General features: G+C 43.9%; 1 long non-coding RNA gene across 2 annotated transcripts; it reads right to left on the reverse strand.

Moving 5' to 3' along the window:
- Positions 1-10,068: 10,068 nt before the first annotated feature.
- On the reverse strand, positions 10,069-11,789 carry LOC126502456 (uncharacterized). Of its 2 annotated transcripts, XR_007591951.1 has the most exons (4): positions 11,694-11,789; positions 11,241-11,374; positions 10,880-11,036; positions 10,069-10,445 (listed from the first exon to the last, which is right to left on the reverse strand). It is a non-coding gene; the product is annotated as an uncharacterized lncRNA (long non-coding RNA). The 2 variants fall into 2 exon arrangements; XR_007591950.1 differs by having other exon boundaries at positions 10,880-11,374.
- Between the last annotated feature and the right edge of the window lie 301 nt (positions 11,790-12,090).

The raw sequence follows: 12,090 nt of genomic DNA on the forward strand, positions 1-12,090 counted from the left end.
GGAATCAGTTCCTTTTAAGGTAAGACTGGGATTCCTGACTGGTTGTCCTCAGGGACTACTCCGTCATGTGAAACTTTGCTTCCTCCTCTTGCTTCCACGGGACAAGCATGACTTCTTTTCTGCCATATCTCTGTTGTTTCTTATTCCACATTGAAGAGCCCTCGAAGTCACATTTGGATCCACATGGCTAACTCATAAACATCTCCGTATTTTAAGGGTATCTCCACTAAGCTTAGTTATATCTGCCAAATTCTTTCCAGTAGCACCTATGTTTGTGCTATTTTTTAAAATGATTAGTCCAGGGGGTGAGAAGCTTGGAGGTCATCTTTAGAATGCACCTGTCTCAGGGAGACAGTCAAATTAATGGCTTAAATGATGTTACAGGTAGACAGCAGATTCACTGGTGATAATTTGATGAATGGATAGAGAGCCAGTTAGGTAGTAGGTAGAGAGATGGGCTGATGTCAATGTTAGACACATAGTAGATCATAGTTGTTGTGTAACTACAAATGCCTCTACAGATTAAGGTTCCCAGAGGGCTGGAGAACTAGCTAAGAAGTTCTCAGCACCCACATGGTAGCTAACAACTGCCTATAATTCCAACTCCAGGCAATCTGACGCCCTCTTCTGGTCTCCTCAGGTACCTGCACTCACATGCTCACACACCACCCTACATACACATAATTTAAAATAATAAAATAAATATTTTTTTAAAAATAGGGTACAAATAGTGTCCTACCCAGGAGTGAGTCTAAGAATATTATGGTCTGGCCTCTTTTCTTTCTTTCTTGTTCTGTATTTCTGACTCAATTAAATGTTCACTGTGTATCCCACACATCCAAACTAGTAGCTTTCTACTACTGAGGCTGATATAAGAGTCAGGTAGCTTTTTCAGTTTTTGTAAGTAAAAGTCCCACATTTTATCACTGTTCGTGCTTAGTGTGCTCCAAACCATTTACCGAATACCTTCTTTGTTGAGACGCTTAATGCTCTTGACACAGTGATGTCCAAGATAGACCCGAGCTCTCGCGAGGCCCAACACAGAGTGGGAAAGAGGAATAAACACACAATGCTGCTATCAGGTGATCAATGCAATGAGAGGGGAAAAGGCAGGACAAAATTCATCGGAGGGTGCAGGATCTGGCTTTGGAGACTCCGGGAAAACTTTACACACCACAAGGATGGGAAGGGATTGGTTATGTAAGGGAAGTGGCCGCCTTGAACACCCAAGCCTCATCAATTCTAATTCAGTAGCTCTGGTTATTTCTGGTCCTAATTGCCCCTGCACAGATCTGTACATGCGCTGTGTGTTTAGGATTGCCTTCATACTTTCAAATGCAAATGTGCTCCGCAGAAATGCCTCCGGTTTGTGTAACTCAGCAAAAGTTCTCTGCGGCTCTGGCAGGGAGACGGGCTTCGCAGCTTCTGATTTTGACTTAATTTCAATTTGCGTTTTGAGTTGGGAGAGAAGTCAAGGCTCGTCAGAGGAGGGGCTGCCTCGATGGCTCCTCTCCTTTGCCAAGTGGGCCTGGGCCCTGACTTCTCCTGCTGAGCCTTTGGAGTTTCTCATCTGCATTGAAAGTGAAAACTGTACTCAGGGGAGAGTGCTGAAGCAGCAGGCTTCTGGGGAGCAACTCTCTGCTTTGACATCACACTGTGTGTGTGTGTGTGTGTGTGTGTGTGTGTTTGCGTGCGCGCCTACGTGCACACACAGAACTGGAGGCGCAGAACAAACCCGTGCTAAGGACACCAGTACCTGCCCTTCGGTCTCATCTTCCACTCAGATCCTGTCCAGATGCAGCTCAGCTCCCCAGGCAGTATCAGCAGCTTCCAGGGAAAGGGGGTGCTGAAAATGGGCTAGGACGGCTGGCAGCTAGCCTTTCTATTAGATCTCCAGCGATGCTGTGTCCTTGCTACAGACAGTGAGCAGAGTTTCTTAACTCTGGGTTTTATCTGGATTGTATCAGTGTTGGTGCATCGGCCAACCTCTGTGAGTCTCAGTTTCCACATCTATAAAATGGGCTCAAAGAAATAACGGGCGTCAAGTATAATCCTTGTGATTAAAAAGAGCTTTAACCATTGCCAAATATCCTACATGGTTCTGATTCTTTAATACGACCTTTCAGTCTGAAGAAGTGGCCTTCGGGATCTTGTTTTACTGGCCACGAGGACACGTGGAGCAGAAGGAGCCATGAAGAGGAGTAAATAAACAACAGATGAATGGCTTTCGAGCTTCTGGAACCCAAGCTCAAAATTAAACTGAGATGCACACCCAGCATTAACGTTGGTAACGAATTTTAAAACAAGGGGAAAAGGTACACCTTTAATTGGATTTTGCAGCACAATTTAGAATACATTTTGTACAAAATACATCCATGGCTGATAAGCTTCACTCCAGTGTCTGCGCAGATACGAGTGTGTGCTGCACACTGGAAGGTTGCTCGGGAAGGTTAGCGCTTGCCGTTCAGACAATGGGACCAGGTCCCTCGCTTTTAGGATGCTCCTGGGTTTGTCTGATTGACAGTTCCTGATTAGCAATCCACTCTCACGATGCGTTTTCACCGTGCACAGCATCTTTGGTTCCCAATGCTTGCCTGCGTTTTTATTAGAAACAGAGAAGTGATAATGTTGTAAGAGGTTTGTGGGTTCTGTCTGTCAGAAATGATGGCGAAGGGAGGATGGAATGGGGAGCGTGTCTCTCTCAAGCGTCAGTCAGTTCAGACGAGGCCGTGATCTACGTGTGAGGTTCGGGACGGATGCTCACAGGCGTGGGGGAAGAATGACTATGTCTATTTAGTTTATGGATAGAATCTTAGATTTGTTCTTCCAACTATTTAATTTTGTATGTTTTGTCTATTTTCAATTTTGTGTGTGTGCAGCGTGTGTGGTGTGGTGTGGTGTGGTGTGGTATGTGTGTAGGCGCCTGTGGCAGCCAGAAGAGGGAACTGGTCCACCTGGAGCTGGAGTTACAGGTGGTTGTGAGCTACCTGCTATGGATACTGAGAGTAGAATCCACATTCTCTTCAAGAGCAGTAAGAACTCTTAACCGCTGAGCCATCCCCCAAAGTGAGCATGAATGTCCCTGGCTGGGCATGAACCTTTTTCCAAATCTTACTGTACTAATTTTATGTGCATTAATACAAGCTTTTGGAAGAGGGAACCTTATTTTAGAAAATGCCCCTACCAGAATGACCTGTGGTGCATTGTCTTGATTGATGATTGATGTGGGAGGGTCCAGATTACCGTGGGCAGCATGGGCTCCTGGCAGGTGGTCCTGGGTGCTACACAAAAGCTGGCTGAGCAAGACACGGGGAGCAAGACAGTGAACAGTTGTTTATCCTTGGTCCCTGCCTCGGTTCCTGCCTCCAGATTCCTGCCCTTACTTCCTGATCTAACTTCCTGAATGATGGACTGATAAGCAGTAAGGTAAAATAAACCCTTTCCTTCCCACGTTGCTTTTAGTCGTGGTGTTCTATCACAGCGATAGAATCCCAACAAATATACACACTAAGTATGGATGGTGTGCCAGGCACTTGTCACAAAGAGATGAAAAAGAGTGAGCCTTGGGTCTCATGGAGCTTACTGAAGGGAATAAGTACATTTAGTCTGAAAATGAGAAGACCCAATGAAGAGGCATGGTTTCTGGTGTCTGTTGGGTCAGAGGGCCTGCCTGTCCTCAATGCCATGAGAAGATACGGTAGCCTGAACTCTTGGGAGGCAAGGTCTTGAAAACAAATGAAGAAGAAGGCGGTGCTCTGGAGGGAGCGAAGGCCTTGCCATTCTAGAATCCCTCAAGGGACGAGCCTATAGCCAGTGGCCTTGACTAATAGAGATGGCTTAGACTCTGGCAGCTTCACGCGGCAGGGAAGCATTTTCGACACTTTACAGCTTGGCGAAATCACCAGGTGCCAGTCGACGGTGACACACGCAGAAGTCACTGCTTAGACTGTCACACTGCCTCAACTGTTGACAGTGTGCATCGTTCTTGAGGGTCAGGAGGGAGCCTGGGAGAAGGCACGCGTCCATTTGGCTAAAAAGTAAGTACGGTTGTGTTTTCTTGCGATTAAGACGTTTATTGCAAACCAGCCTTGCTAGCAAAGAGGCCTCTAATCGCTGGTTCTCTTCAGCCCCTGCCATGACAGATTAGCTTTAATAATTTAGAGAACAGCAGCATTAAAAGTAATTACAAACTGTCAGGAAGATACAAGAAATATGACATAGCTCAGAGCTTCTTTTCAGACCTCAAATATTATTTGAGGGGAAAAATAATTACATTTTCCTGCTCATTTCCTAGTACAAATAGCTTAGGATATCTCATAAGTTTTGAAATTTGCAATTAATTCATTGAAAAACTAATGTCAGGTTGAAAAGGCAGGCCTCTCTGGTCGCAGATTTCCACCATGGGATGCTTCCCGAAGGCACATTCCCAGTGGCCTTGTCAGAGCGCCTTTCAGAAGTGTTAGCACAGCAACATGAGTACATCAAGGCCCATTTAAAATATAAATGGTCTAAACTTTAATTGTACAGGAGCGTAGCTTTTCCTGTCTAGATACTAAATACAAGGACCTTACTCTTGATTTTAGGTATGTGTTCCTTTAAATTCACCTGTGATGTCAGAGTACAATAAAATTCTTAAAGACTCTTGTCCAGTTCATGCCTATTCTGTATTCTGTAGTGTTTATCCTCATGTGAAAAGCAAAAATGGGGGCAAAGTTCCTAGCACATTCCTCTCCCTCTCTTCTCCCCTCTCCCTTGTCCCTTTTCCCTCCACTATCCCTGCTTCCTCCCCCTCCCTGCCTCCTTCCCCCACCCCAAGGCTTCCTGCTGTCTTTTCTTGCTTGTTTGCTTCTGGTCAAATGAGAACTTGGCACAAGCTAGGTAAGTGCTCTACCGCTGAGACACAGCCCCGGCCCAGTTCCCATCTTATTGATATTTATAAAGTCCCTTCCACAGCTCTCCCCTTCCTTCGAGTCTTCTTTCCTTCATTATGCTTTGTTTTGGTGTCTTTTCTGTGGCTGTGGGACAGTATCCCAAAGGAACAACTCAAAGGAGAAAGGGTTTCTTTTAGCTCACGGTTCCAGGGTACAGCCCAATACAGCAGGAATGTCAAGGGAGCAGGGTCTTGGCGCAGTTGGTTGCATCAAATCCAGGCCAGAAAACAGAGGGAGGCGGATGCTGGTACTCAGCTCCCGTTCTCTACTTACACGAGGTGCAGCCAGGAAGCTGGGCCACCCACGTGGACCGCTCTTTCTACATCAGTCAGTGCAAGCAAGACATACACCCCAGAGTCCTGTCTCCAGGGAAATTCTAGATTCTGTCAGGTCCACAATAGTCAAAGGCCATCACATGCGTGCTCTAACCGGAGTAGAAGCAAATCCAGAAATGGACACTTGTCGGTGTTTATCCTTGTTGTCTTTTATTCCAGAGAAAGAAGTATTGGGGCGCCAATGTCACCTACAGCCAAGGACCTTTATCTAAACACGTGTCACTGCTTTGCTTACAAAATTTACAGTCTGTAAAGTTGAGCGAGCGTTTGTATCAGACATGTGTTCTGTGACAATCATTCCAGCCTGTATTTCTTGTTTTATAAAAATAGAAAATTCTTAGCCAAACAGTTATTAATAATTCAGTAGGTTAATTTGATCTCAAAAGTAGATTGTCAGTAGCCAACAGATGGAGGTAGACCAGAATGGGAATGTGTGTGGGGTGATGCCCTCGTCTGTCTACTCTTCCAATACTTGGCATATTGCAGAGTGTGGAAGATTTGGAGGAGTCAGAGATGTCACGTGAAAAATAAGGGGTTGCAGAAAGAGCAATGTCACCGCACTCTTCGTACTGGTTGGCCCTAGGAAGCTGCCGTTTTGTGATGTTGTTTAAATAAAAGGTTGCGGGGGACCAGCTCCCATGCTGTCACGTTTGTGTGAGGTTTGGTTTATATTTCTATCCACTGATTTGCATCTGAAAAGCTAAGCTTGGCGGTTGCTGTTTACCATAGAATGTGAATGTTTTTGTTCTTTCTGGCATCCTCTCGCTAGCTACTGCTATGGTTTCTGGAGGGCAGTATTTCTGTGGCAGCCTTATTGTGAAGCTTTGAAAAATGTATTTTTATTTATATTATTATTTGTGTACATGGGTGTGCACGTGGGCCTGCCATGGCACATGTATGGAGGTCAGAGAAAAACCTTGTAAAGCTGTTTCTCTACTTCCACCTTTACACAGGACCCGGGGATTGAACTCAGCTTGTCAAGGTTCATGGCAAGTGCTTTGACAGGCTCAACCACTTCACTGGCTGACACAGTATTTTTATTCTCAAGCGCCTAGTGCAAAACATTTTTCCATTATGAGGAAAGACTTTAAAACATCCCTCGGTGTTTGTAGAAATCATTTCCATCTATAATGGAGGGCAAAGAAAGCCAGATCATCATAGAGAAATTAGAACTTACTATCTAGAGATAAAAATGTCCTGTGTATGTTCACCCTTCTAAATTTCTCATGAGTCGATGCGTTAAAAAATATATCTGGGTCGGCAAGATGGCTCAGGAGGCAAAGAAGCTTGCTATGCCAGCTTGTTGACCAGGGGTCCACCCTTAATTTCCAGAGCCTATGTCGAGGTGGAGAGATGACTCCACACGATTGCCATCTGAGCTTCACATGACTCCTGGGATACACAGTCCCCCAACAAACACCGTGCACATACACACACAATATAAAATTAGCAACTTAGTAGATAAAGGAAAATGATCCAACTAAAACAATAGAATTTTGAATGAGCTTCTTCTTCCAAGGGGGTATATTGACATCTTTCCTTATTAATGACTACATGGCCACTCAACCATTCCCATGGCTTTTAGTCATTGAATAACTTAATTTCAGCCATTTTTTATCTAAGCATGTCTTATATAAAACATTGACAATTCAGACAGTTCCTACTTTGTTACCATTAAAGTCATCTATGGTGAATATGCAGGGCCTGCTGTGTTCACTCAGAACACTACCCAATAGTTCCCAGGTGCCTCCAGCTCTCATAGGGACTTAGTGACATGTTACTCATATATTGGGTGAACTCTAAGCTATCTATCTACCTACTATCTATCTATCTATCTATCTATCTATCTATCTATCTATCTATCTATCTATCTAACCACCTACTTACTATCTATCTACCTACTATCTATCTAACCACCTGCCTACCTTCTATCTATCTACCTACTATCTATCTATCTATCTATCTATCTATCTATCTATCTATCTATCTATCTATCATCTATGTATCTATCATCTACATATCTATCATCTATCTATCTATCTATCTATCTATCTATCTATCTATCTATCTATCTATCTATCATCCACCCACCTCTCTCTCTCTCATCCTGTCTGTCTGTCTGTCTGTCTGTCTGTCTATCTATCTATCTATCTATCTATCTATCTATCTATCTATCTGTGTCTGTCTGTCTCTCTCTACTTTGTGTGTGTATGTGGTGTGTGTGTGTGTGTGTGTGTATACACATGCATTCGAGTACTCACGGAGGCCAGAAGACGATATTGATTCCCCTGGAGCTGGAGTTACAGGTGATTCCTGTGATCCACCTGGTGTGAGTTCTGCTAACCAAGCTTGGGTCCCATGGAAGAGCAGTCTTGGCCACTTAACACGTGAAGAACAAAGAGTCACAGGTTGTCAGGTTTGGCAGCAGGCACCATCTTTCTGGTTCCATAAAGTGTATATATATATTTTTTAACATTTTCTTCTCATTCAACTGCTATTTTGGCTATGTGTAGATGGGTTTTAGGCAAGCTCTTTGCAATTGGGATATATCCACAGGCCATGCCAATTAACTTCAGACTCAGCAGCAAATATCTGCAGATTACTCTGGAATTTTCTGGAGAATGGATTGAATCTAGGTATCAGTTTCTGAAAGTCTGATTTCAGTGTAAACATGTTGGTCTTGAATCCTGAGTCATCATAAAAGTTTTGCCGAAGTTCTAACACTTATTTGTGTTGATTCTGTTGGAGTTTGCTGGTTTGTTTTACGTGGATAACCATGTCACTTGTCAATAAAGAAGACCTTTTCTCAGTTTGAATTTCTTTAATTTTCTTGTCTTATTTTGGTGCCTGGAAACTCAGTGACTGTTTAATGGAAATGGTGAGAGTTGTCTGGTTGGAGAATTCTCTTATGGTCCTTGCTGAGTACTTGTTTAAAATGAGAAAAGTAGGTGTTGAAGTTTTGTTGACTGCTTTTTGCCCTATCACTTGAAATGATCCTCTGGTTTTCTTTTGAGCTCTGTCTGTAGCACAGGTAACCGACTTTTGAGCTGCCAAACCAGACTTCTATTCCTGGGATGGGGAGTTTGAGACATAAATTTGCCCCAAATTTGTTAAAACTTGAGTTTGAGCCTGTTGTTTCTCTTTCACCTCACTGTCTTTTCTTCTGATCTTTCCTTTCTCCATCCTCGCTCTTCTGTCTTAGGGTACCCCTCACAGAAGGAGTCCTTTGTTTAGGGTTCCCTGGAAGACTGTCTACAATCCCTGCGATTCTTCCCTTTCGCATTTGGTAGGGTTCCCAGTGCAGTTGTCTGAGCCCAGAATTTTCTCTGTGACAGTTTTTAACAATGCATTCGACTTAATTGATGTAGGACCATCAAGGTGATTCAGCCTGTCTTGCAGCTCGTGTCTGCTGAGTGATTTGTTCATTCCATCTAAACTGTCAAATGTATTGACATAGATTTGGTCATAATATTTTCGCATTATCTTTGGACTATATTTCAGAATCTTCAGCTAAACCATCTATTATTTCTGATACTGGAAATTTGGATGTTGGTTTCTCATGGGGCTTATCAGTGTTACTGTTCTGGGGGGGTGCTCTTTCTGCCTGCCTTTGTCAGTTTCCCATTATTCTCTATTTTCTAATTAATTGATTTCCACCCTGGTGCTTATTTTTTTTTCCTGTTTATTTAGTCCCCCCCCCCCCCAAATTTCTAATGGTGAGAGCTGAGGTCATTAATTTGCGACGTTCGCATTTTCGTTGTACGTTCCTTCCAGGTCTACTCTCCCACTCACACCTAGCATTTCAGCTGAATTCGACAAATTTTGATGAATCGTGTTTTCCTTTTCATTCCATTCAAATTACCTTCTCACTGCTATTTGCTTTCTTTTCTCATGGCTTCCTCAGAAATGTGTCCTTTAGTTTTGTCACATTGGAAGGCTCTCCTCCATATCTTTTTATTATTGGTTTATAATGAAACTCTACTTTGCAAGAAAATGTGCTGTGTATGTGTGTGTACAGTGTGTAACGTGAATTCTCATACATTTGAGGACCCTTGCTTTATGGCCTATATTATGATTCTTTTGGGTAAATGGCCAATGGGCATGGGGAAGAATGTACGTTCTGTGGTATTAAAAGTTGTGAAAATGTCACTTAGGCTAAATAGGTGAGTGATGCCTAAGCGTATTCCTATTGATTTTCCGTCTACACAGGCTGTCAGTTATCGAGTGGGGAGTGTGGAGATATTTCACAAAAATGCTCTCTTTTCTCTTTCTTTTCAATTCTGCCCCTTTGGGAGTTGAGTGTTTCGAGGGGGCGGCTGGATGTGTGAAGACACGGACTTGTTTTCTGCTCTTGAAGAGCTGACCACTGTCACCGTGAAGGGGCCGTTTTGAGCTTCAATGATCCAAGGCATGCTGCCTGTTTCCTCCTCTCTCAGCTGTCCTTGGCTAGTCGCTTGCCTTTTTTCTGCCTTTTTCTCCTCCACAGGGGGGTTTATTAGGTGCAACTCTGTTGTGTTATTTTATTGGTTTCTTCAGGGCTTATAATTTTACATAAATCTGCATATATCCATATATAAAGTTGATATCTTTTATAGTTTTAAGTAAGACAATTGAATAATATGGGAAAAAAAGTCACTGTATTTACCCAGGCAGTTACAGTTTCTAATGAATTTTCTCCCTTTCTCTCAAGCCAGCTTTACATCTGGAATAATTCCTCCTGCCCTAAGGACTCCTTTAATATTCCTTGTATTATAGGTCTGCTAGTGATACATTATTTCAGATCTTAACACGTCTGTAAAAGTCTTTGTTTTGCCTTTGATTTTAATAAGATTTAAAAAGAGTTCTGGGTCAACAGTGTTTGTGTTCCTATAAATATTCTTGAGCGTTTCTATGGGACGGTTAAATTATAGAGAAGTCGGTGCAATCCACGTGGGTCTTGTCTTTTACACGAGACTATAGCTGCTTTAACTCTGAGCTCAATTCTTCTTCTCTACAACCAAGTCAAGGCCGCGTGTTTCTCAAGTTCTAACCAACGCTGCAGGAATTGAGAACTCTTCAGTCTGGCTTCTTGGAAAAAGCTTCAAGGGAGCATATTCTCTACCTCCCCTTTGGGCAGATGTTTCCTTGTGTGGTTGAGCCCCAGTCGGCCTCTCTGTTCACCTTCTCTTGCCTTCCCACCCTAGAAGGCAAGAAACCTGTTAGGAAGCAATTTACATTATACCCTCTGAAGTCAGCCATAAGCCCGTGAAAGCGAACTCTCCATCCGTGTTCTACACTGCCCACCAGACCATCAACCAGTTTTGTTTATAGAGGTGAGGATGACATAACAGGAGGATGGGGTAGGGGAAGAAGATAGGTCAAGTAAGCAGGCTGTATAGCAACACTCCCTTTATTCATACTTAGGGCCTTTTGCCCCCTCTTATCTTTTTCTCTGTCTTAACGAGGCCCCCTCCTTGCCCACCACCCTCTCTGGAGCTACCCACCATGGGGATTTCTTCTTTATTCTCCTATCTCTAGTCAGCCAAGGATATGCCTTGCCTTTGTTCCCTTATCGTGGCTTGTTCAAGAATGTTATCTATATGAACACCTAATTTGTTTTGAAACCTCTCTCACCTCCTCACAACCTTCAAGCAGTAGCTTCCTTAGCAAGGTCAGCTCCTGTCCCCAGCTGCAGTCTTTGTTCCTTGTCTGAGCAGCAGGCAGCATTTTATCCCACAATCCACAGAGTGAGACCGCCCACATCCTTTCAGGTCTGTAAATCCAGTTGTATCTGGAGGAGGAATAAAATTCAGTACTGTCCTCTCCTGGCTTCTCTTCCTGGAGCCAGCCAGCTCCTAAAGTCACTTGGCACAGTTTCAGGCAGCAGTCCTGTCTCTGGCCTGCATTGGCCACCATTTACTGTCCTAGCCCTGAGGTACTGTGGTTCTCAGGGCTCCTAAACTGTTCGGGTACCACCAGCCACCCCTACTACTACCGTCTTTGTTCGTGGGCATCTCGAAGCGCTCCATCCTTATTTTGTTGAGCGAAGATCCATTTCCCATCTTCAGTTGGTAAAGCCTGTTGCAATTGCAGTTGATGGTGAATCTCAAACATTCACTTTTCAGAGTTCTGGAGGGAAGTCCAAGATGGAAAGGCAAAGCAGCCAGGTATCAGTGAGGATCTACTTCCTGGTTTGTTCACTGCTGTCTTTGTGTGCTTTTGTGGGGAGCATCCTGAGGAGGAAGAAGCGCCTCCTATCTCCTTGTAAGGATAGTCACTCCCCAGAACCCTTCCCCTGTGACCTCATCGCCTCCCACCTCACCTCCCACCTCACCTCCCAATACCATCACACTGGGAGGTAGGATTTCAACAGGGGAGTGAAGGAGGAAGTGATCAGATCACACTAGCTCAGAACAAAGAAAACAGGTTTATTACGGGGTAGACTTACAAGGTCAGGATGGTCTGCTTGAACGATGGACGAAGATCAGATCCAAAAGCAAACCGAACAGCCAGAATGGGGTCCAGGAGCAAGCAGAGAGAGGAAGGAAGGGAGCTGGACATGCTTCCGCATCCTGGTAAATAGTCCACGAGGCCACGCCCCCGTAGGCGGGTAGGTGTTAGCTGTAACCTTCTAGCAGCAGAGGAGTTTTCTGGGTACAGAGGTAGACCTGCGTTCGCAGCAACTCCCTCAGTGCAAACAGTTCCTAAAACCCCAAGAAGCCTTTTCTTTCTTTCTTTCTTTCTTTCTTTCTTTCTTTCTTTCTTTCTTTCTTTCTTTCTTTCTTTCTTTCTTTCTTTCTTTCTTTTTTTTCCAGCATAATCTACCATAACATCTATTCCTAGAG

This window comes from Alexandromys fortis, unplaced genomic scaffold, assembly GCF_014885135.2.
Source record: "Alexandromys fortis isolate MF-2015 unplaced genomic scaffold, M_Fortis_MF-2015_v1.1 scaffold_1, whole genome shotgun sequence".
NCBI lineage: Eukaryota > Metazoa > Chordata > Mammalia > Rodentia > Cricetidae > Alexandromys > Alexandromys fortis.